The following is a 25,646-nucleotide window of genomic DNA, read 5'->3' as shown; positions in this document are numbered from 1 at the left end:
TATGTTGATTACCATAGAGAAAAATTAATTCCATGGTTGAGAAATGAAGATACCATGCCACTAAATTCCACATCTCGCTTGTTTTGAGCCCAGCTAGTGATAGCCTAAAATGCCAGTATTTATTACATTCCAGCTTCCTTAACTTGGTGGTCCTCCTCTTGCTCACACTCCCATGCTCTGGTATTTCCTGCCCTTCTAGAATCTTCAAACTGCATTATGCGTTATGGACACTGATCCATTGTGGACGCCAAAGGGACCCTTCCATGATGAGTGGAAACCAACAGCACATAAGCTATTGACATTCTCTGCTCTCACCAAGGAGAATGGAACGGGTCCTGTAGCATACGATTTTGATCTTCTTCCTCTCCTTTTAATGATTTTTTCTTTTCATCCTGACAGAGCATCTATTTGGGTCTTGTTTGAGGGCTCTTTGTAATTCTCTAGGCCTTACTCTTTTCTATGGCTATATTGAATTAGGATTAGGTTTGGCTGTGAATGATGAAACCCTCAATAATAAAGACCTAAACGAGACAGAAGTCTTACTTCTCTTTCATGTAAAAGAAGTCTGGAGGCAGGTGGTCTAGAAGTGCATCGTCAGAAAGTCATCATAGATTCAGGCTCTTTCTATCTTGCTATACTGCCATTTTTAGCATAGGAATTCCACCTCATAGTCTCAGATGGTTGCTCAAGCTTCATCTATTACCTTGGCATCTCTCTCAGCTGAAAGGAGAAAGGGTCCAAAGAGGGCACCTTCTTACTTTAAAAACCATTTCTGGGAGTTATATATGGCATTTCTGCTTACATCTCATTGACTAGAACTTAGGCACATGGCCACACCTAGCTGCAAGAGAGGCTGGAACGATGTAGTCTTCATTTCAGGCAGTCATGGGCAGAGCTAGATGAGAGCATTGTGGGGGAAGATCACTAGGATCTGACCCAGATAAAATATTCTGGAGAGTTCTTTCACTATCAAATACCCATGACCTATTTCTCTGGAAAGGCTACGAGATTAAACTAGGAAACACTATCAGGAAGGATGATCCAAAGAGGACATAATATAGACAAAAGACAACCTCAAGATATATTAGGCTGCTTCAATAATGTCTTAACACATCCATGCAGAATGTGTTAACCTATTAGAGTAATACAGGTGGCTGGTGGTAATGGGTTAACTAGAAAAATTTTCATGGATAAATTTTGTCCAAAATCAAAAAGATGGGAAAGATATAATTTTGTAGGGTAATGAGGCAGGCTGTTTCAGGAATGAGCAGAGTTGCTCTTCAGCAAATCCATGAATGGAAAGATGTTCTCTTCAGTGCCCTTCACTTCTAACCCCTATATGCTTTCCCTCCCTTTTAACACCTTCTCACAAGTAAATAATGGGATGTGCACATGTGTGCATGCACACACACACCTGTACACCAGGGTGCCCACTAACGCTTTCATGAACCATATTTAAGAAAAAAACTAAATCTGTTAAACTAATTAACTCATCTATTTAAGACTTGCTACACATTCCAGTAGTACTGTGCAAATTAAATTAAAATTAAAGTTCCCAGGGGTGAGTGTTGCTTCAAGTCTAGTCAATAAATGCCTTAGAGACTATTTCTGATAGAACTCTATTAGGATGAAAAAGAACACAATATATTTCTGCCCTCTAAGAGATTACACTCTGGTAGACAGAGAGCTATGCATATACCTTCCAGGAAAAATAAAAAATATGATATTTTATTCAAACTATTAGGACGGCACTGGGAAAGCAGAGTTTAATCTCAGCTTGAAAGGAGGATGGTGAGAAATGGGTAATATTTTATAGGTAGAATTGGACATGGATAAAAGAAGGGCATGTTGGGTGGAAGGACCAGCCTGAGAAGAACACAGAGGAGGAGGATGGTGAGCAGCCTGTGGCATCGAGGAGGGCATAGTGAGGCTTGCAGCTGAAAATGTAGCTTGAGACCTTATTATGAAGGGACTTGGAAACTTAATAATAAAAGAAATGGGCAATACAAGAAAGTTAGATGAGAAAGCACCCTGATCTAGGCTATTCTATAAGAAATGTCATTGGGAGAGAGTGCAAAGATTGGAGGTTGAAGACACAGGATCCAGGCAAACTTGGAGACTGGCTTAAGTCCAGACTAGAGTTAACAAAGACCTGAACAAAGTTAGTGGGACTTGAGAAGACAGAATGTATCTCTAATGGTGAAATTTCAAATGAAAATTAGGCGGGGGACTGGCCCAGCAGTGTAGTAGTTGGGTTCACACGCTCCACTTCAGTGGCCTGGGGTCTACCGGTTCTGATCCTGGCACACGCTGCTTATCAAGCCATGCTGTGGTAGGCATCCCACATATGAAGTGGAGGAAGATGGGCATGGATGTTAGCTCAGGGCCAATCTTCCTCAGCAAACAGAGGAGGATTGGTGGTGGATGTTAGCTCAGGGTTAATCTTCCTCAAAAAAAAAAAAATTAGGTGGGATACTTGGGTGTGGGGAGCCTTTCTAGAAACTTCTCAGGTAACACTACGTTAGGCCCCACATTTCCCAACGATTTGTATGACCCCTGAGCCCAAGCTCAGAGAGGCAGAGGGAGGGGAACCGGGGGAAACTTTGTAAACCAAAATGTAAGAAGAGAAACTGAATCACAGACTTTCAGAGGTGAAGGTGCCCTGGAGATCATCTATAATAATAAGGCTCATGTTATTTTACAGATGAAGAAACAGGTTTTGGGACAGAGTGGTGGCAAAAGAGATGTGGGACCTGCTCTCTCTAGCATTAGTGTCTTAGCAGGGGAAATGACATTAACTCTCCAAAAACACCATGTGGAAAGTAACAAGACACATGACAAACAGGGGGAAATATTTGCAACACATATCACAGTAAATGGCTAACCTCTAGAATAAAAAGCATGTAGACAATAGGAAGGAAAAGATTAAGCATCCAATAGGAAATGGGCAAGAAACATGGACAGACAATTCATACACATAACAACTACAAATGGTCCTTAAGCACATGAAAAGATACTCAACTGTACTCAAAGTAAGAAAGATGCACATTTAAACTGCACTGAGTACCATTTCTCACCTCCTAATCAAAAAGTTGGACAACGCTACTGAGGAAGCTCTGGAGAAATGCACACTCACGTTTTGTTGATGAAGGAGCAAAATGGTGCCGCCCATGGGGAGGGTAATGTGGTGATATCTACCAAAATTACCGCTGCCTTTATCCTTGGAGCCAGCAATCCTACTTGAGGGTGTTTACATAGAACCTGCACATGCATAAAATAATGTACAAGGCGCACATGTAGTTACTAATTGCAGCATTCATTGTAATAGCAAAAGATTGAAAACAACTTAACTGGCAGCACAAGGAACTGGTTTCATAAATAATACAAGAGCAACACAGTGGATTCTATGCAGCCATGAAAAGAGGGAGAGAAGTTCCTTATGTCTTGATAAGAATAAGCTACAAAGTATACCGTTAGGGAGGAAAAAGCATGGCGTAGAACATGTATAAAGTATGGTATCTCCTGTGTTAAAAAGGGGGAAAACAAGAAATATATCTGCATTTGTCCTTGCAAAAAAGAAATACTGGGAAGACAAATAACAAACCAATAAAAAAATGTTTCCCTCTACAGGGACAGGCATGGGGTAGATGAGCACAGGCGTCAAAGCTAGAGAGCTCAGTATATATCTCTTTATTTCATTTTGATTTTTTAACCAGGTAAACAAGTTAACAATTACAAAAATTAACTGCACTATAAAATTAAAAATGGCAACTGACAAATATTTACATGAGACATTCGTGGTATTATCATGGCCAGGAAACATTTGACCTAATCAGAGAGGTCAGGGAAGGCTTCCCGGAGGAAGCGGCTCTTGAAAGCTGAAGCACGAATAGGAGTTAATAGGTTCAAAGAGCAAAGAAGACTATTATCATCAGAGAAGGAAACCTAGGCAAAGGCCCTGTGATGGACAGGAAAACGGTGCTTATGAAGAACTGAAAGCAAGCTTTAGAGCAAAGCAAGCTGTGAGATGAGGCTGGACCAATGACAGCAGGCTAGACCACCTGGGGCTTGCAGGCCACGCTGAGAAATGCTTTTTTATCCTAAGAGCAATAAGAAGCTGTTGAAAGGTTTTAAGCAGGCAGACAGGAGGGGGTTTGTATTTTAATCAGAAGAATATTCACAGCCACCGAAGATTGTAAAGGACAGGTGTGGTGTGGTCACTGCACTTGTTCTTAGAAAGACCTGTCAGTCCCACTCGTCTCCCAAATTCACCTGTAAAACCACACGCCATGCTTGCTAACAACATCCCACATATCTCAGTTATGATCCGTCAGTTGCTATTTGCTAAAAACATTACACAAATTGCGCAAAGGATGAAGTTGTTATAGTCTGATTTACGTTCGAACTTATCTCCGTTTCTAGGCAACACCATTGCACTGGATAATGACGGCTCCGACCCTCAGAATCTTTCACAATCTGGTAAGTGAAATGGACGAGGGAACCAATTTCTGTGTGTTCAGACCAGTATCTCATCCTATTAGATCCAGCCTGGGAATAAAACCCATTTTTAATGCACCATTTGATAAGAACACTTAACCTCAGTATGTGTTGTAATTAGAGAGATAATTAGAACTTCACTAGAACCTCTTAAGACTAGGAATACATTTGAAATTCACCTAGAATGAAAATTGCATTATCTAAGACCAGCCCAAGGTATTTTTCTCCAACTTCACCTTGCCTCCCCCATCCCAAAGATTTTGTGGTCTAAGAGGTGCGAAAAGGTAAGAATTTTACAGGTAGTGCATATCACAGAAGGCTAATGGGTTCAGTCGAAAATTGCTTTACAGTTATTTGAAAAGGAAAAAAACCCAACTGATTTTGAAAACGAGCTTCAAGACGGAGTGTGAGTCATGTATGCAGAGAGAAGAAACTGCCCTTGCATGAATCCACTTGGAAAATGTTAATATATGCATAAGAAAATTGTGTTCCTTAATCTCTGAAGAAACACTTATCACTAAGAACCCTTTAATTCTTTTCCTGTGCTTGATTTATTAGCTTATGAAATTATGTTAATAACCTTCATGTTAACGGTTTGGGGGCTCCAATGACCTGATTTTAATAATGAAGTAATTTATGCAATAAATGCAATCAGCATCTATGAATCTCACTTAACAGAACATATTGGTGATTAGCCGGTGCTCAGACAAGTGACTGTCAGCATGGGGCTGCGCGTGTGCTTCTGCAGAGAAAACAGATCTCGCTGATGGGCTCGGGGGTGGGGGCTCCTGAAGGCAAGCGAGCTGAGCTGCAGCCCTTGGCTGCAAAAGCTGCTGCCAGAGAGGTTGAGACTGAATTTGAAATTAATTTACAAACTGTAAAATGAGCCTGATCTTTCAGTAATGTAGAGAAAGTGTGCACACGCAGTATATCCATGACAAGCAACATCCGTATCTTTGCTGGAGTGGAGTGACTTACTGGAAGGAAATTGGGGAGTACGGAAAACAGAAGATGAAGGAACAGCCAACAGCTTCCTGGGAGAGAGCAGAGGCCAGCAAGGGAGGCCTCAGAGGATGCGGAATGGGCACCTGGGAGAATGGAGGGTTTCCAATCCCGCCATCATAAAATCCACATCCTAGAATAACCTAGGGCTAGCATTACTTGAATTTGGCTTTTGAGAGTATTATGTTGAATTACCCTTTTTGCTTTGCTTTGTCTTGTTTTCTATTTTTTTCCAGTCCCTACGGATCCAAAGCTTAGAAACAACTAATTTACACCCTTATATACTCAACTTAGTGCAAAGACACACTTTAACCATGTTAGATAGGTACGATTTTTCTCCTTTCTTTCTTCACAGATCCCTAGAAACAAGTTTCCATTTCTTTCTCCTATGTTATTATTTAAATATTTCTCGTAGAAATTCTATCCCCCTCCCAACCAAAATCTACTAAACCGTTCTCTGAATTCCGTGGAATAAAGACAGTTGAGGTCATTACCCCCACTACTAACTACGAAAAAACCCAACTAGGGTTGAGGAGAGCAGGCCACTGTGCAAAACCTGCGTTTCCAGCAGCATCCAGATACCACAGTAGGAACATCCCAGAATCCTTGATCTTCACCCTCAACACTGATATTCCACAAGATATTTTTTTAAGTGTTCAAAAACACTACTGGAGTACTTGACAGAATACTCTACCTCCCCTTAAGAAAGTTTTAGGGGCTGACCTGGTGGTATAGCAGTTAAGTTCACACTCTCTGCTTCGGTGGCCTGGGGTTCCCCAGTTCTGATCCAGGGTGTGGACCTAAGCAGCACTTATCAAGCCATGCTGTGGGGGTGTCCCACATGTGAAATAGAGGAAGATGAGCACAGATGTTAGCTCAGGGCCAATCTTCCTCAGCAAAAAGAGAAGGATTGGCAGTGGATGTTAGCTCAGGGCTAATCTTCCTCAAAAAAAAGAAAGAAAAGTTAGTTTTACATCAAATACGCTTTTGGTGTAATGTTAAGTGAAAAAAGCCAAAATATTAAATTAGCTAACCTCTAAACTGTGATGCACTAAAGACAACATTGGCTTCAAAATCAGAGTCCTTGGGTTCCTAACTTGGCCTCCACCTCTCACTACTTGTGGAATTGGTCAAGGTACTTGACTCTTTAAGAGACATTTACATTTATTCCTATTTTACTATATTTTAACGAGTGGGCATTAATTTTATAATAAAATCAGAAAGTGCATAATTTGGGAAAAGATATACAGACTATACCTTGCAAGAATGTAGAATTTTAATTTTCGATCTCAGCTGTAAATTGGCATTGTATTGGCTATGTTAGAAATGAGGGTCATCTTAACTCTCATGCCTCACACGAAATTTAACCAAAACTCTGCTCTTTCTTTGGACTTACATAGAGTTGATCATAATTTTACCATACCATGAAGCATGAAGTAAAATGCCTGTGAGAAGTTTCATGCGCAATCTGGAATGAGAACTGCTATACAGAATTCCATAATTCAAAAAATTACAAGTGGTGATAACGGCTTGCATGTTGCAGCACCTGAAGATTTCAAATCTCTACTCACAGGTTGTCAAGCCTAGTACTGGGTAAGTGCTGAAGGTTATTCAACACCACCATCTCATTAATCCCCACTACGGAGAGGCAACTAGAAATGTTGTTCCATTTCACAACTAGAAACATCTGCTGAGAAACCTCATACCTTCTTTGCCTGCGTCTCCAAGCACTAAATCTGCATTCTTAGTCCACTGTAATAATCACTGTGTGGTCATGTTTTCATCCATCAGGATTCTCACCAAATACAGATTTAACCTGTGATATAACAAGTAAATTAATTAATAAAATTGCAAGTACACTGTCTCTTTGCAAAAGAGAAAACTCATCAAGTTATCTAAGCGATTTTCCTCATGCAGAATTTTGAGGAATTTTTTTCACTTAGCCAGAAAACATTGGAAAAAGAAAGACTTTTCCCAAGATCAAAGTGGGAAGTAGAGATCTGAGCTAACTTCCTTTGACTTGAAGCAGTGGCGTCCAAGATGCACAGCTATTGCCGTTGAGTTTTGGTGGAATTCCATGGCTTATAATATTTTTTCTAAATTCTCACCGCTATCGCTTTAGGTGGCTTTCCCCTCACCTGTTTGAGCTCTCAGACTCACAGAGACACTTTCTCCCACTTTTGTGGCAAATACTGTACCTTGCAAAGAAGGAAGAAAAAAGTGATGCGTGTAACAGCAGTCGGGTTGGAACGGGCCGTCCCTGGCTATTCCTTTCATCCACTTTCAGAGTTCCTGATTCTGCACAACCCTCCCCCTCATTGTGGGGGCTAATCTCTTCCACTTTGTTTCCACCCTCCTCTCTATTTTGCTCCAGGCATTCTCTACCCTTCAGGTACAGTGGCCGGGTTCAGGTACAGTGGCCGGGTTATAGCCGCTTCACCCATGTTGAGGGGCTGTTTAAATTAGTCATGCGTCGCTTAACAACAGGGATATGTTCCGAGAAATGCATTTTTAGGCAATTTCATCATTGTGCAAACATTGCAGAGTGTACTCACACAAAGCTAGATGGTATAGTCTATTACACGCCTAGGCTACATGGTACTAATCCTATGGGACCACTGTCACGTGTGCAGTCTATCACTGACTAAAACATCATTACGTGGCGCATGACTGTGTTCTTTGGGTGGAAGAAACGGATGCTATTTCTAACCCTATGGTGTAGAGATATCCATCACGTTAAGAGATATTGCGCTTCCTATTGCTTTGATGGGTATAGTAACCAACTGGTTCTTTTCTTCTAAGAGTAATTGGTTCTGCTCCTGATAACTCAGGGACTTCTCATACCTTCTGATTTCATGATTCAAAACATGCTCTTTCTTTCACTCTTAATTAGAGCATTTCTTGTATTACTCACTGCTGCTGGGTAATTTAAACCAGCCATTATGTCAAAGGATATAAAATTAATTAAAAAAATTAAAATCAATCCTTTAAATTTTATCTCCATATTTTTTTAAAGGAATATACCACACTTGATCCCACTGAGACCAGGGAGACAATACAAAGTCCCTCGGAACTTGTGCTTCCCTTGTTCTCTCCGGCTTTACTGTCCTCTTTTTGGCAGTGCAAAAACTCTGATTTGTTTTGTATTTAAACTCACTTTACGAAATGAATGGGTAACAGAAAAGAGACTTCCTTTTGCTAACATAACTATTCCTGGGATAAATGAACATGTTTTTCCATCAATGGCCAGAAACAAATTAGCTTTAAAATCTCAATGTCTCTATATAATGGAGAACCACAGTACTGTGGTTGAAAGTGTCGATTCTGGAGCCAGAATAACTCAGATATGAATCTTGCCGCTCTTGTCACAGCTGTGCCACCTCGGGCAACAACCTGACCTCTCTGAAGCTCAATTTTCTCATCTTTAAAATGGGGATAATAATAATGCCTAACATTTTTGACTGTAGCAAAGACTAACTGAATTTACACATATAAAGCTCTTAGAACAGTGTCTGGCATGGAGCAAATGCTCAATTATTGTGATCGATTATTTGTGTGATAATGATGCACCCACTCAGTCCCATTAGTGAAAGGCTGTTCACCCACTGTGACTTGAGGACAGATTCTGAGACTCTTCAGGTAGGATCAGGAACAAAGAAAATGTTTGCCTCTCACTTCCTCTCTAAAACACTTTCTTCTTTACTATTCAAAAATTCTTTTGATTCAGCACAATCTTGAAAAGATACTTATCAAGATAATAGTTCAAGGGAGTAGATGTTTCAAATATGATAATTGGAGTCAACCAAATAAGCATTTGACTCATAATGTTTAAAACTCTTAACAACTTTGGTTTAAGCCCTATCTAATGGAAAACAATCAAAATGGTGGCTCTGTCAGCCTCTCCCCAGAAACAAAAAGTCATCAGAAGCCGGAGGAAGCTAAGATATTTGCCTTTCCCCTGCAAGAATTTCTCATCTCACATATCAAGTACAGATTGCATCAAGCTTTAGGGAAATTAAGATATGGCTTGTGGAAGGAATTAAAAATTATTCATCCAAAGCAGTTTTGCAATGCTCTATGTGGGGGGACAAAAAGATCACTGTTTCTCTTACTTTCACCCCATCAAGATTATCTTCCAATCTGACATTTCTTAATCCGAGTTTATTTTCCAGGTCATTAACTTGATTTCTCAATGTTTTGCAGTCTTTAAAATTCTCAGTTAAAACAGCATCATCAACATCAATCATCTTTTTCACTTCTTCCTTATTTTTTTCTTTTCTTCCGCTATCTTTGTTTGCTTCTTTAATCCTTTTTTTGAATAGTCTCTGATGTTTCTCTGCATCAGCCTGTTAAAAGGAAAACCATAGGCCCGAAATGGCCTCCTTCGCATTAAAAGCCTATAATATAAAACCCAGATTTGATACCTGATCTAATTGCAATTTCAAACTCTCCTGGAAACATAATTGTAAGGGGCCAGTCTGAAATTGTCTGGTCATCGCTAGTGAGGTCCTCTGTCTTGTGGGCCTTCTCTTTCCCTCAGGGGAAGAAGAGGAATTTGCGTGATAAAACACTTACTGTTCCCTTCCCACAAAAGGAGATGTCCTGGCCCCTAGATAATCCTTTATTTTCTTTTGCTGATAACTCCCCTGCCCCACTCTTCCTCCTATAAAAACCCTCCATTTTGTACAACCCCTTGGGGCGCCCTTCTAGTTGCTAGACGGGATGCTGCCCGATTCATGAATCATCTAATAAAGCCAATTAGAGCTTCAAATCTACTTGGTTGGATTTTGTTTTTTAACAAACCCAAGGTAATCCAACTTAATAAATCAATGTTGAGTTTCCCAAGGGAGACAAATGAAAAAGCAGGCAGGCCTATATCCTGGAGTGTGGAAACCAAAACAATAGCCAAATGGAAGCATATGTTTTTCTTTGCAGTATTTTTCCTGAAAAACAACAAACCAGGCTACCAACCAAATAGATAACATTACAAATGAAAAGCAGATCTAAGTGCATCGTGCCTCTGAAATAGCACATAAAACACTGACCAGCTTAAACTAGTTTTGCTTCCTTAAAACAGGTTATTGATTAATCTAACCTTGTTCAATAACAGAGATAGCACTGCGCATGTGCCAGGTAGAAACCCACAGCTCCAGGATGACCCCAGAACCAAGAATCTTCAGAAATGTTGCTACCAGAGCCCTTTATGAAGTGAGAAGTCCTTTAATAGGAAAATCCAGCTTCCAGCAGTCCGAATAACTCGATTACCGTATATGGACTGATTCGAGACTAGCCAATCAGCTTCTGCCCCTAACTCCTTAAATTTCATCCTGAACCCTGTATCAAGGAGACAGAGTTGAGAACTGTGCCTTCTGTCTCCTTGCTGGTTGACTTCACAATAAAGCTTATCTTTTCTCAAAAGCCAGGGCCATAATATTGGCTTCTATGTGCATCAAGCAGTGGGCCCTTGCTTGGTAACACCACCAACAGACAGCTGCTCGCCAACCCAACTTCTCTTTTAGCTGTGCCTCAATGTTTTAGAGCTCAGCCATGCAGATGTTTCTTTCACCATTGAACATGCTCTGTTCTGGTTATAAATATAGAGCGCTTCTCTTTATCTCTGTTTTAAGGAAATCAGATTTCCCAGAATACTGGAACCCCTAGGTGAGCTAGGATTTAAATTCAGAGGAAAGAAAAATTAGAAGAAGAGGCGAATTCCAGAAACTTTACTGACTCATTATCTGAAATATAAATTAAATTAGTTCAAGCAAATGTATTTAAGTCTTAATGTTACAACTTAATAGTTTTATCGCCCAGAGCCACAAGTTGAGGGCATATGTGCACATTTGTTTAATTAATATGTCTGGGTAGATATAAAACTTTGGCCACCTAGCCAAGAATAGGCTTACTGGGATTTTCTTTAAGACACTCTCAACTCTGAGTTATTGTCTGGTGTCAGGGCAGCCCTGAGTATCTAACACTCAATTGGAAGTTTGGTGACTGTTTCTCGAAGACCATTCCAAAGCATTTCCATTGCTTTCCAAAACAGAATAGCTGCTTTCCTCTGCTATGTATCCTGAGGTTTGATCCCCATTCTTCAACCATTCAAAAGCTCCCTTTCCACATAGAATCCTTCATAAATATTGCTGTGGTGTGTTTAGGCATTTCAGGCTTGAGCTGATGAGATGTATATAAAAGATCTGGGTAGAAATAGAAGGGTGGGTTAAGTTAAAAAATATCTCTGTAAGGTTTTTGTTTGTTTGTCTTTAAATCCAGAACACATTTGTTTTTTCTTTTTTCTTTTTGGCGAGGAAGATTTGCCCTGAGCTAACATCTGTTGCTAATCCTCTTCTTTTTTTTCGCTTGAGGAAGATCAGCCCTGACTCAATATCTGGGGCAATCTTCCTCTATTTTGTGTGTGGAATGGCTCAACACCATTGCTGATGAGTGGAGTAGGTCTGTACCTGGGATCGAGGCCTGCAAACCCCGGCTGCCAATGTGGAGCACGTGGAACTTTAACCACTAGGCCTTGGGGCTGTCCCCTGTTTTTTCTTAAAAATAGAATTCTTTAGGTGGTTAGGTTTCCAGGCCTGCATCTGAAAATTTATTTAAACATTAAAGCAGTTGAACTAGAGTGTTAACATCATTTCCCATTGTTTCTTTGGGAAAAACAATGAAATAGTCCTAACGGATTTGGGAAGCAGCGTGAGAATTCTGCCTTAGACACAGTCCCAGTCTTCAGAACTGAATTTCTTTTACATGTCTCTGCTCTTTTTCCACCCAAACATAGCTGAGTTTCCTCTTCCCCTTTTCTTTTTTCCTCTTTCCCAGGAAGTGAGAGTGGATTTCTTCTTCCCTTTCATGCTTCGCCGAACAGGACCCTCAGAGAGTACTGCCCAGGAGCCACGACAGTGAATCCAATGGTGGACAGTGACAAGAAGGATCAAGAGAGAATCTTCTCATGGCCCATTCCTAAACAGGGAATGTCCCATGTCAGCTGTATAGTCCTGGGGACCACTGGTGATAAAGGGTATCCATGGCAAAACTACGCAGACAGTGAAAAGCCCAGTGGTTGTCAGGGATGTGGGGAGAGAGAGATGGATAGAGAGAGCACAGAGGATTGTTAGAGTAGTGAAAATACTCTGTATGATATTATAATGGTGGATACGTCATTGTACATTTATTCAAACTCACAGAATGTACAATGCCAACAGTGAACACTAATGTAAACTATGGACTTTGGGTGATAATGATGTATCAGCGTAGGTTCATCAGTTGAAACAAATGTACCACTCTGGTGGGGGATGCTGATCATGAAGGAGGCTGTGGGTGTGTGGGGGCAGGGAGCGTATGGGAAATTTCTGTACATTCCTCTCCATTTTGCTGTGGGCCTTAAACTGCTTTAAAAATAACAATAAGAAAGTCTTAATTTTAAAAGAAAAGGGAAAAAAAGAAATACAGTGGAGCAATCCTGAAAAAAAATAGCCACTAATATTGTAAAATAACTTACCATTTACAAAACATACTCATACTTATCACTACATTTGATGCTCACGTTAACCTTGCAGATTAGATATGATTCCACCCCCATTTCACAAGAAGGTAACTAAAGCTCCAAGAGGGCAAGTGACTTAAACAAGGTCACTTGGTTCATAAGTGGCAGAACTAGGATTCTAAATTTTTTTCACTTTACAATATAAACTCAGCCTTTAAGGTGCAATTGTCATCAATTATACCTCAATAGAGCTGAAAAAATGCAATTGTCTTAGAAGCATAAGTAGAGAAATGCAGTATAAACTTCTTTTCACTATTAATAATCAACTTACCGTTATACATTTAAGTAAAACAAAGTAACTCAAACTAAATATGTTTTTCCTGTTATTTTTTTTTAAAGCATCCTATATTTTAACGCTTATTATTCTGTTTTAGTGATTTAAATGTTAAGGGCCTAAAAATTTGAAAAGCACATCTAACAGTATATAAAATAAAAATTTATCACAGGAAGTCCAAGAATGACTGAACATTAGAAATTTAATCAACATAATTTATTCCATTAATAAATTAAGGGTAAAATATAGGATTATGCCAATCTATGATAAAAGAGTAATTGATACAATTCAGTAGGCATTCACAGTGAAATCTCTAAGTAAAATAAAAACAGAAGAGAATTCATAAACAAGATAGAGTATTTATCAAAAACTAACAAATAGTGAAATACTAAAGAAATTCCTGTTAAAATCAGAAACAAGATAGAGCTGCTTATTAGTACCACTATTATTCAAAAAGTGTTTTGGAAGCAACTAGAATTGGTGGGAATATGGTCAGAAAAAAGGAGGGAGCTACACAGAACTGAGGCCCAAGATCTCTGCATGAAGATTACTGAGAAGCACTCAAACAGGGCCTGACTCTGTGAATCCTGCTGCTGGGAGGCTGAGAGCTGACCAGCAGTAGTACAGATCACATAGAGTTTGGAGACATTGGAATTGTGGCTCAGCTAGAGTGGAGGACCCTCACTGAAAACATAAGGCTTTAGATTGAGAGCGTAGAGAAGCCACATCTTATGAGTAAAATCTATGTCATAGTACTCAGTACTAGGACTCAACAAAAATGGTAATAGATTACCCTAAGAAAGCCTAAAACAAAGTCTGACTGGAACAAGATCTACCAATTATGTAACCACCTACCAAAACAAACCTCAACACCCTTTAAAGGAAGACAACATAATCAGTTCTCCGTACAGTATATCATCTACAATGTCTAGCATGCAGTAAAAAATTACTGGACCTGCAAAGAAGCAGATGGTATCATCCCTAATCAAGGGGAAAAAAGTGAAAACAGACCCTGAAATGACTCAGATGTTAGGATCAGCCGATGAGGATTTTAAAACATCTATTATAAAGATGCTTAAGGATATGAAATAAAACATGAATAATGTGAAGTAAGAGATGGGCAATCTCAGCCAAATATAAAAACTATAGAAAAAGAACCAACAGAAATTCTAAGCTGAAAAATACAAAATCTGAAATAAAAGATTTCCTGCATAAGCTTAACAGCAGATTGGACACTACAGAATAAAGTGTCAATGACCTTGAAGATAGCTCAATAGAAATTTTCCAAATTGATTCACACAGAGAAAGTAGATTGAAATAAAAATAAACAAAGCCTCAGTGATATGTGGGACCATGTAAAGTGATCTAACATAGTGTAAATGGAGATAAAGAGGGAAAGGAGAGAGAATAGGAAAAAAATTTAAGCAATGGTAGCTAAGAATTTTTCACAATTTATGAAAAACATCAATCATCAAGAAAATCATACATAGGCATATCATAGTCAAAGTACTGAAAATCAAAGATAAAATTGTAAAGCAATCAGAGGGAAAAGAAAGATACATTGTGTATCAGGGGACAAAGATAAGAATAATGAATGACTACTACTCATGGAAAACAATGAAGGTCAGAAAACAATGAAATGATACCTATAAAACACAGAGAGAAAACTGTCAACCTAGAATGCTACAGCCAGTGAAAATATCCTTCAATAAAAGAGGTTTAAATAAATTTCAGGATAAAAGAAAGCTGAGAGAATTTATAACCAGCAGACCCCCACTTAAGAAATGCTAAAGGAAGTTCTTCAGACTGAAGGCAAATAATAATAAAGGGAAACTCACTTAGTTACACAGAGAGAAATCAATACCACCAGTCACAGTAAATACGTGGGTAAATAAAAAAACACCTGCCTTTTAAAATTTTTTAAATTTCTTTTAAAGAAAATTGACTAACTATAATAACATTGTGCTATGGATTATATAACATATAGAAGTAAAATATATGACAACTTATAAAGGATGGAGTGGGGGCATATGGAATTATACTATTACAAATTCTCATATTTTACATGAAACAGCACAATATTAATTTAAGTGGACTGTGATAAATTAAGAATGCATAATATAAACCTAGAGCAACATTAAAAAAAAAACAGAGTATTACCTAAAAAGTCAATGGAGGGGCTGGCCCCGTGGCCGAGTGGTTAAGTTCGCGCGCTCCGCTGCAGGTGGCCCAGTGTTTCGTTGGTTCGAATCCTGGGCGCGGACATGGTACTGCTCATCAAACCACGCTGAGGCAGCGTCCCACATACCACAGCTAGAAGGACCCACAACGAAGAATATACAACTATGTACCAGAGGGGCTTTGGGGAGAAAAAGGAAAAAAATAAAATCTTAAAAAAAAAAAAGTCAATGGAAGTTCAACAAATGTTGCTGTCACAATTGGATATTCATATGCCAAAAAATGAACTTCAATCAATACTTTGCACCATGTACAAAAATTAACTCAAACTGTATCATAGACCTAAATATAAAACCCCAAACTCTAAAACTTACAGAAGAAAACATACGAGAAAATTTCTGTGACCTTGGGTAAGGCAAAAGCTTTTTAGATACAACAACAAAAGCAAGATCCATAAAAAAAAATCACTAAATTAGACTTAATCAGAATTAGAATCTTCTGCTATTTACAAGAAGAAAATGAAGAGGATAAAAAGGGCAGCTAAAATTGGGAGAAAATATTTGCAAATCGTATATCTGATAAAAGAATTGCATCCAGAAAATATAAAGAACTCTCAAAATTTGATAATAAGAAAAGAAGAATCCAATTTTTTAGACTGGTCAAAAGATTTAAACAGTCACTAAACCAAAGAAGATATACAGATGGAAAATAAGAAGATAAAAAACTCAATCTTAGTCATTAGGGAAATGCAAATTAAAGCCACAGTGAGAAGCCACCAAACATCTATTAGAATTGCTAAAATTACAATGACAATATCAGTGTTAGTGAAGATACGGAGCAACTGAGACATTCATACACTGCTTATGGCAATATAAAATGATACAATCACTTGGGAAAATAGTTCGACAGTTTATTAAAATGTTAAACCTATCATAGGATCCAGCCATTCCACTACCAGATATTAACCCAAGAGAAAAGAAAGCAGGCAGCAGTACAAAGACTTGTACACAAATTTTCATAAAAATTTTCTTTGTAATAGTCAAAAACTGAACACAATCCAAATGTACATCAGTAGAAGAATGGATAAACAAATGGAATACTTCTCAGTAATAGAAAGGAATGAACTACTGCTATGCTCAAAAACAAAGAGAAATTAAAATTAATTATGTTATTGAAAGAAACCAGATAAAAGAGAATATAGAGTACATTTCATTTGTATAAAATTCTTAAAAACTCCAAGCTAATGTATCATGACAGAAAGCAGATCTGTAGTCATTGCATGGGGCTTAAAAAAAAGAGGGAGAAGAAATGGGGAAAAAAGATTACAAAGGAGTATTGAGGAAACTTTTGGGAGTGATGGAAATGTTTATTATCTTGGTTATGGTAATGGTTTCACAAGTGTATACGTATGACAAAACTTAAATTGTACACTTTAAATATGTGTAGTTTATTTTATGTCAACTATGCCTTAATAAAGCTTTTTTTTGAAAAAATCAATAGATGAAATAAAACAGAATACTAAAAAATATTTTATTAACTTAAAAGAAAACAGGAAAGGAGAAGTGAAAATCAAACATTTCTACTAATCAAAATATACCATTAAGAAAATACAAAGGCAAGAACAGGAGAAAATCACAGAATAGGAGAAAGTTTTTCAATACTTATATATATGACAAGGGGTTTGAATCCAGAATACATAACATGTCCTAAAAGAAAACTCATTTTTGAATGGGCAAAATACTTAAATAGACACTTCACCAAAGTAGACTAAAATGGTCAAAAAAACATATGAAAGGGTGCTCAATGTTCCTAGTCAACAAAATTGCAAATTAAAACCACAATAAGAAACCACTTCATTTCCACTGAAAAGATTACAGTTAAAAAGACAACATCAAATGTTGGCAAGAATGTGCAGCAATTGGCACTCTCATATATTGCTGGGAATATAAAATGGCATAACTACTATGAAAAAAGTTTGTCAGTTTCTTATAAAGTTAAAAATGGACATCCCTATGACTCTGCACTTCCATTCTAGGTAGTTAACTCAAGAAAATAAAAACATATATCCACAAAAAGACTGGCACAAAAGTGTTCATCACCACTTTATTCATAATAATCCCTCTAAAGTCCACCAACAGGAGAATGGATCAAGTAATTGGGGTATATTCATACAATTGAATATTACTAAGCAACATAAAGAAAAAACCTACCAAAACATGCAACAACACAGTTAAATCTTAAACTCATTATGTTGTGCTAAAGAAGTCAGACATAGAAGACTGCATGCCATATGATTTCATTTAAATGACATTTAAGAACAGGCAAAAATAATCTACTGTGATAGAACAGGATTCGCTTCTTGAATGGCAATTGACTGCAATGTGGCATGAGCAAAGTTTTTAGGGTGATAAAAATGTACATTTTTATTGGGATATTGTTTACACAGGTGTGTATGTTAAAAGTCATTGGACTTACACTTATTAACTGTACATTTTACTCTATATAAATTTTGCCTAAATTAAAAGTAAAACAAGAAAATCATAACAAATTAGTGAATTCAAAGTTTGAGTAGAAATTTAAAGGAGTTGGTGTTAAGATGGCAGCACAGGTGGACTCTGAACTCACCTCCTCCCACAGACACAAGCAATTTACAACTACTCTTGGAACAATTACCACTGAGAGAGAACTGAAAACTGGATAAAAAGAACCCCCGCAACAAGGGACTGTCCTGACTGAGGTGGAAGAGGCAGAAATTCATTTCTGGAGAGAAAAAAAGCCACCTTTGCAAACTGCGGCACTTTACGGTCAGCTGGGAGCATCCTAAGGTACACAGCCTTCCTGGAGGAGTGGGGGACCTGAGTGGGGGAGCATTACCACTATAAGCAGCTTTTGGACTCAACACAACTGAGACGAGTGTCATAATATCTGGCTTTGCAGGCTACTAACAACAATGGGGAATACTCCCAGAAAAGCTGTTGGACACAAGGGGAACAAACCAGCCCTTAAAGGGCCCACACACAAATTCACCCAGTTTTGGAAAGCAACCTAAAATCACCAGAGAGAAAGGTGCACAGTCCTTCAGTGAAAAGAGACTCACATGATAGGCTCTGGGTGAGTGTTAGTGAGAGGTGAGACCTCTTGAGGGACTGAGACATTGGCAGCAGCCATTATTGTGACCTAGAACAGGTGTGCTGACACGGACACTGGCAGATGCCATTGGAGTTCTTCCCCTGGCCTGTTAGCCCAGGGTCTGCCCCACTCACTAGAGCACAGGATTAATCCAACTCAGCCAGGGCAGGCAGCCTGCTCTAGGGACTGGCATCACTCAAGAGCAAGCCGTTGGGCATGCATAGGCTGGGTGCCTGGATCCTCTGCAGCTGAGAAGGTGGGTCCACCTCAGTGGGGTAGGGTATGTGTGAGGAGCAGGTGGAGTGTGTGGGGCATTGGTGGAGTGTGTGGGGCCTCTGTGGTGGGGTGACTGGGTCCACTTCAGGGGGTTGGGGTACATGCATGGGGCAGGACTGTGTTGACGGTATGTGTGGCCCTGTAGGTTGGTGAGGCTTGTCAGCTGCAGAAGACTTGTGCTTCTCAAACAGCCACCAAGGGGATCAGTCACATGATGCAAAGCCTGAAACAATTGGGTGCTCCCATGCCTGGGACCAGCCCCGCTCAGCTGCAATCCTGATGGAGGAGACAATGGCCTTGCAGGCTGGAGGCCTACAGCAATTGTAAGCCCCTGAACCTAGTAACCAGCCTTGCTGGGGGCCTACTCACTTAACAGAAAAATTGCAACAGGAATGTGCCATTAGACCTTGCAGCCAACTGTGCTGGGGCTCCCCACACCTGATTAAGTGACTGAAGTGTCCATAGCAGCCATACGCAGCTGATCATTACAACCATCTAACCAGGGGGACGGCCTAGCCTCTATGGGCACCTGCAGCAAGAGAAACCCTGCCACAATAGAAGGACACATGTAGCCCACACAGAGGACATCCCAGGAACATTTGGAACTGGTGATGAGAGGGAGGCACACTGCTGTGCCTCATAAAGCATCTCTTACGTAAAGTCACCTCTACAAGATCAGGAGATATAGCCGACCCACCTAATACATAGATATAAACACAGAGAAAGAGGAAAAGTGAGGAGGCAAAGGAATATGTTCCAAGTGAGGGAAGAGGACAAAACCCCAGAAAAAGAACTAAATGAAACAGAAATAAACAATCTACCTGACAAAGAGTTCAAATAACAAGCCATAAAGATGCTCACTGATCTTGGGAGAAGAATGGATGAACTCAACGAGAACTTCAACAAAGAACTAGAAAATAAAAAGAACCAATCAGAAAGGAAGAATACAATATTGGAAATGAAAAATTCACCAGAGGGACTCGATAGCAGAGTAGATGATACAGAAGAACGGATCAGCAAGACTGGATGAAAGACTAGAGGAAATCAGCCAAGCTGAACAGATGAAAGAAAAAGGAATTAAAAAGAATGAGAACAGGGGCCGGCCCCATGGCCGAGTGGTTAAGTTCATGAGCTCTGCTACAGTGGCCCAGGGTTTCTCTGGTTCGGATCCTGAGCGTGGACATGGCACCACTTATCAGGCCACGTTGAGGCTGCATCCCACGTACTACAACTAGAAGGACCCACAGCTGAAATATACAACTATATACTGGGGCAATTTGGGGAGAAAAAAGCAGAAAGAAAAAAAAGAAAAAAAGAAGATTGGCAACAGTTGTTAGCTCAGGTGCCAATCCTTAAAAAAAAAAAAGAATGAGAGCAGTCTAAGGGACTTCTGGGACAACATCAAGCACACTAACATCTGTATTATAGGTGTCTCAGAAGGAAAAGAGAAAGAGAAAGGAGCAGAAAATCTATCTGAAGAAATAATAACTGAAACTGTCCTAACAAAGGAAGGAAACAGACATCCAGGTACAGGAAGCACAGAGAGCACCAAACAAGATAAACCCAAAGAGACCCACACCAAAACACATTATAATTAAACATCAAGTGTCAAAGATAAAGAGAGAATCCTAAAACCTGCAAGAGAAAGGCAACAAGTTACATACAAAGGAAACCCCATAAGGCTATCAGCTGACTTCTCACCAGAAACTTTACAGGCTAGAAGGGAATGGGATGATATATTTAAAGTGCTGAAAGGAAAAAACCCAGAGTCAAGAGTACTCTATCTAGCAAGGTTATCATTCAGAACAGATGGGGAGATCTCAGAAGGAGAGATAAAAAGTTTCCCAGACAAGCAAAAACTAAAGTTTATCACCAAGAAACCAGTCTTACAAGAAATGCTAAAGGGACTTATTTAAGCGGGAAAGAGAAGACTACAAACAGAAATAAGAAATTTATTTTTTTAAAAAAAGCAATAAAATCACTGGTAAAGGCAAAAATACGGTAAAGGCAAAAATACAGTAAAGGTAGCAGATCAACCACCTATGAAGATAATATGAAGGTCAAAAGACAAAAGTACTAAAATTACCTATTTCCATGATAAGAGGGTAATGGATACAAACACACGGACAAAAGAGGTTAGATTTCATATCAAAAACATAAATGGTGGAGGAAGGGAGTAAAAGAGTAGAGTTTTTAGCATGAGGTCAGACTAAAGAGAACATCAACTTAATAGAGATTACTATATACGTAGGTTCTCATATATGAACTTCATGATAATCACAAACCAGAAACCTATAATAAATACACAAAAAATTAAGAGAAAGGAACCCAAACATAATACTAAAGAAAGGCATCAAGCCACAAGGGAAGAAAGCAAGTGAAGAAGAAAGGAACAGAGAACTACTAAAACACCCAGAAAAAATAGTTAACAAAATGGCAACAAGTACATACTCGTCAATAGCTACTTGAAATGTCAATGGACTAACTGCTCCAATCAAAAGGCATAGGATGGTTGATTGGACAAAGAACAAGACCCATATATATGCTGCATACAAGAGAATCAGACCTAAAGATGCTCACAAAGTGAAAGTGAAGGGATGGAAAAAGATACTACACACCAATGGCAATGAAAAGAAAGCTGGGGTAGCAAACTTATATCAGAGAAAACACTTTAAAACAAAAACTGTAACAAGAGACAAAGAAGGGCACTACGTAATGATAAAGGGAACAATCCAACAAGAGGATACAACACTTGTAAATATCTATGCACCCAACATAGGAGCACCTAAATATATAAAGCAATTATTAGCAGACATAAAAGGAGAAATAGACAGCAGCACAATAATATAAGGGACCTTAACACTCCACTTACACCAACGGATAGACCATCCAAACAGAAGATCAATAAGGAAACATTGGCCTTAAAGGACCCATTAGACCAGATGGACTTAGTAGATACACACAGAACGTTTCATCCAAAAACTGCAGAATACACATTCTTTTCAAACGCACATGGAACATTCTCCAGGATTAATCACATATTAGGCCACAAAACAAGTCTCAATAAATCTAAGAAGACTGAAATAATACCAAGCATCTTTGTTGACCACAAAAGTAGGAAACTAGAAGTCAACTACAAGAAGAAACTCAGAAAAGCCACAAATATGTGGAGATTAAACAAAATGCTACTGAACAATGATTGGGTCAATGAAGAAACCAAAGGAGAAATAAAAAAATACCTGAAGGGGCTGGCCTGGTGGTGCAGCAGTTAAGCGTGCACATTCTGCTTTGGCAGCCTGGGGTTCGCTGGTTCGGATCCCAGGTGCAGACAGGGCACCACTTGGCACGCCATGCTGTGGTAGGTGTCCCACATATAAAGTAGAGGAAGATGGGCATGGATGTTAGCTCAGGGCCAGTCTTCCTCAGTGAAAAGAAGAGGATTGGCCGCAGTTAGCTCAGGGCTAATCTTCCTCAAAAAAAGCCGAACAAACCTGGAGACAAATTAAAATGAAAATATGACATGGCAAAATTTATGGGATACAGCAAAAGTGGTTCTAAGAGGGAAGTTTAGAGCAATACTTCCCTACCTCAACAAACAAGAAAAATGTCAAATAAAAAATCTAGCAATGTACCCACAAGAACTGGAAAAAGAAGAACAAACAAAGCCCAAAATCAGTAGAAGGAAGGAAATAATGAAAATCAGAGCAGAAATAAATGAAATAGAGAATTAAAAAGAATAGAAAAAAATCAATGAAACCAAGAGCTAGTTCTTTGAAAAGATATACAGAATTGACAAACCTTTACTAGACTCACCAAGAAGAAAACAGAGAATTCTCAAATAAAATCAGAAATGAAAGAGGAAAAATTACAACAGACACCTCAGAAATACAAAAGATTGCAAGAGAATACTATGAAAAGCTATATGCCAACAAATTGGATAATCTAAATGAAATGGATAAATTTTTAGAATCATACAATCTTCCACAACTGAATCAAGAAGAAACAGAGAATTTGAATAGACCAATCACCACTAAGGGGATTGAAATAAACTTAACCAAAGAGGTGAAAGATCTGTACACTGAAAACTATAAAACATTGTTGAAAGAATTTGAAGAAGACACAAAGAAATGGAAAGATATTTTGTGCTCTTGGATTGGAAGAATTAACGTAGTTAAAATGTCCATACTTCCTAAAGCAATCTATGGATTCAATGCAATCTCTATCAAAGTTCCAACAACATTTTCCACAGAAATAGAACAAAGAATCCTAAAATTTATGTGGAACAACAAAGGACCCCTAATAGCCAAAGGAATCTTGAGAAAAAAGAACAAAGCTGGAGGTATCACATTCCCTGATTTCAAAATATACTACAAAGTTATAGTAAACAAAACAGCATGGTAGTGGCACAAAAACAGACACACAGATCAATGGAACAGAATGAAGAGCCCAGAAATAAACCCATACATCTACAGACAGCTAGTTTCCAACAAGGGAGACAAGAACATACAATGGAGAAAGGAAAGTTTTTTCAATAAATGGTGTTGGGACAACTGGGCAGCCATGTGCAAAAGAAGGAAAGTAGATCATTATGTTACACCATACACAAAAATTAACTCAAAATGTATTAAAGTCTCAAATGTAAGACCTGAAAGCATGAAACTTCTAGAAGAAAACATAGGCAGTATGCTCTTCAACAGCAGTCTTAGCAGCATATTTTCAAGTATCATGTCTGACCGGGAAAGGGAAACAATAGAAAAAATTAACAAATGGGACTACATCAAACTAAAAAGCTTCTGCACAGCAAAGGAAACCATCAACAAAATGAAAAGACAACCTAACAATTGAGAGAAGATATTTGCAAACCATATATCTGATAAGGGGTTAATATCCAAAATATACAAACAGCTCCCATCTCAACAACAGCAAAACTAACACCCAATTAAAAAAATGGGCAAAAGATCTAAACAGAGGTTTCTCCAAAGAAGATAAACAGATGGCCAACAGACACATGAAAAGATGTTCAACATCATTAAGTATCAGAGAAATGCAAATCAAAACTACAATGAGATATCACCTCACTCCCATAGGAATGGTTATAATTAACAAGACAGGAAACAGCAAGTGTTGGAGAGGATGTGGAGAAAAGGGAATCTCATACACTGCTGGTGGGAGTGCAAGCTGGTGCAGCCACAATGGAAAACAGCATGGAGATTCCTCAAAAAATTAAAAATAGAACTACCATACGATCCAGCTATTCCACTGTTGGGTATTTATCTAAAGAACATGAAAACACGAATGCATAAAGATACATGTACCCCTATGTTCATTGCAGCATTAGTCACAATAGCCAAGACTTGGAAGCAACCTAGGTGCCCATCAAGGGACGAATGGATAAAGAAGGTGTGGTATTTATACACAATGGAATACTACTTAACCATAAGAATTGATGAAATCCAGCCATTCGTTACAACATGGATGGACCTTGAGAGTATTATGCTAAGTGAAATAAATCAGAAGGAGAAAGTCAAATACCGTACGATCTCACTCATAAGTAGAAGATAAAAACAACAACAAACACACAGAGACAGAGATTGGATGGGTGGTTACCAGAGGGGAAGGGGGCAGGGAGGAGGGCCAAAGGGGTTATTGGGCACATGTGTGTGGCAATGGATTGTAATTAGTCTTTGGGTGGTGAACATCATGTAATCTACACAGAAATCAAAATATAATGATGTACACTTCAAATGTATGTATTGTTATAAACCAATGTTACTGTAATAAAAATTGAATAAAAAAAGAAATTTATTCTGATTATCACACAAAAGGATGAGATAAAATATGAAATAAATATTGCAAATGTGGTGAAATATTATCGTGTCAAATCAGGATACTGGCAGTATATGGACTGTCTGTAAGATTATCTTCTGTGATTTTTCTGCATGTAGAAAATATTTCAAATTAAATTAAAATAATAAAATATGATGAAATTTAAAATGTCTGTCCAATCTTAGTTGTATCCTTACAGTGAGACTTGAGTCAGAGATCAGCAAATAATGTCACTGTTTTAGAAGACGCTGTAAAAGAGAAATGCAAGCTTCAGGACCGATGATTTCTGAGAGTAGAGTCATTATTCTATTGCCACTTCCAAGTGTAGAATATCACCTTCGTCTCAAACCGAGATGGCAATTTCCTAATTCATTAGGTTTATCACAGTATGGTAAATCTTATGAGCCATCAGTTCATCAGATGAGTTAGGAGCACAATTTCTGCCCTGTCTTTTGTTCCCATTCTGCTGTCAATTTGCTTTTGAAATTTGGGCATCTGGCTGTTTCACTCAACTGAAAAACCACAGCCACGCTCTCTAGGTGATTTACTTCAGCATTTCAATCCATACTACACATACATCCAGTGAATCCATACTATTGTTTGCAGTGTCATTCAATTGTTATCATTACATTTCACTACATTCGGACGTACCAGAGAGACTATGTTCTTAAATTTTCATTTTTCACATGGAGGTGACATTTAAAAAAATCAACTGTGTAATTAGTGTTTTTACTTTATTGTTACACCAATTAGTGTTCACTGAGTTCTCAGAGGGTGGGTGGTAAATTGGTCTAGTAATATCTAATTCTTTCAACAAACTTTGAGCGCTTTATGTCAAACACAGACTCTACTCCAGGTGGGAGGTGAATACAAAGATACATATATATATTGGAATATATACATACAAATATA

General features: G+C 38.6%; 2 long non-coding RNA genes across 2 annotated transcripts in view; one reads left to right on the top strand and one right to left on the bottom strand.

The window, feature by feature from the left end:
• Nucleotides 1–7,319, bottom strand: part of LOC138919399 (uncharacterized) — a 60,334-nt gene extending 53,015 nt beyond the window's left edge. Inside the window, exon 1 of the long non-coding RNA XR_011429551.1 lies at nucleotides 7,206–7,319. This is a non-coding gene — a long non-coding RNA (uncharacterized lncRNA). The remainder of the gene's footprint in view (nucleotides 1–7,205) is intronic.
• Nucleotides 4,348–12,929, top strand: LOC138919398 (uncharacterized). The gene is made up of 3 exons (XR_011429550.1): nucleotides 4,348–4,479; nucleotides 6,900–7,092; nucleotides 12,328–12,929. It is a non-coding gene; the product is annotated as an uncharacterized lncRNA (long non-coding RNA).
• The last annotated feature ends 12,717 nt before the right edge of the window (nucleotides 12,930–25,646 follow it).

The sequence above is a fragment of the Equus caballus genome, chromosome 20 (assembly GCF_041296265.1).
Source record: "Equus caballus isolate H_3958 breed thoroughbred chromosome 20, TB-T2T, whole genome shotgun sequence".
NCBI classification, from domain to species: Eukaryota; Metazoa; Chordata; class Mammalia; order Perissodactyla; family Equidae; genus Equus; species Equus caballus.
Note: the sequence above shows the minus strand (reverse complement) of the source record. Positions and strands in the feature narration are given on the sequence as shown.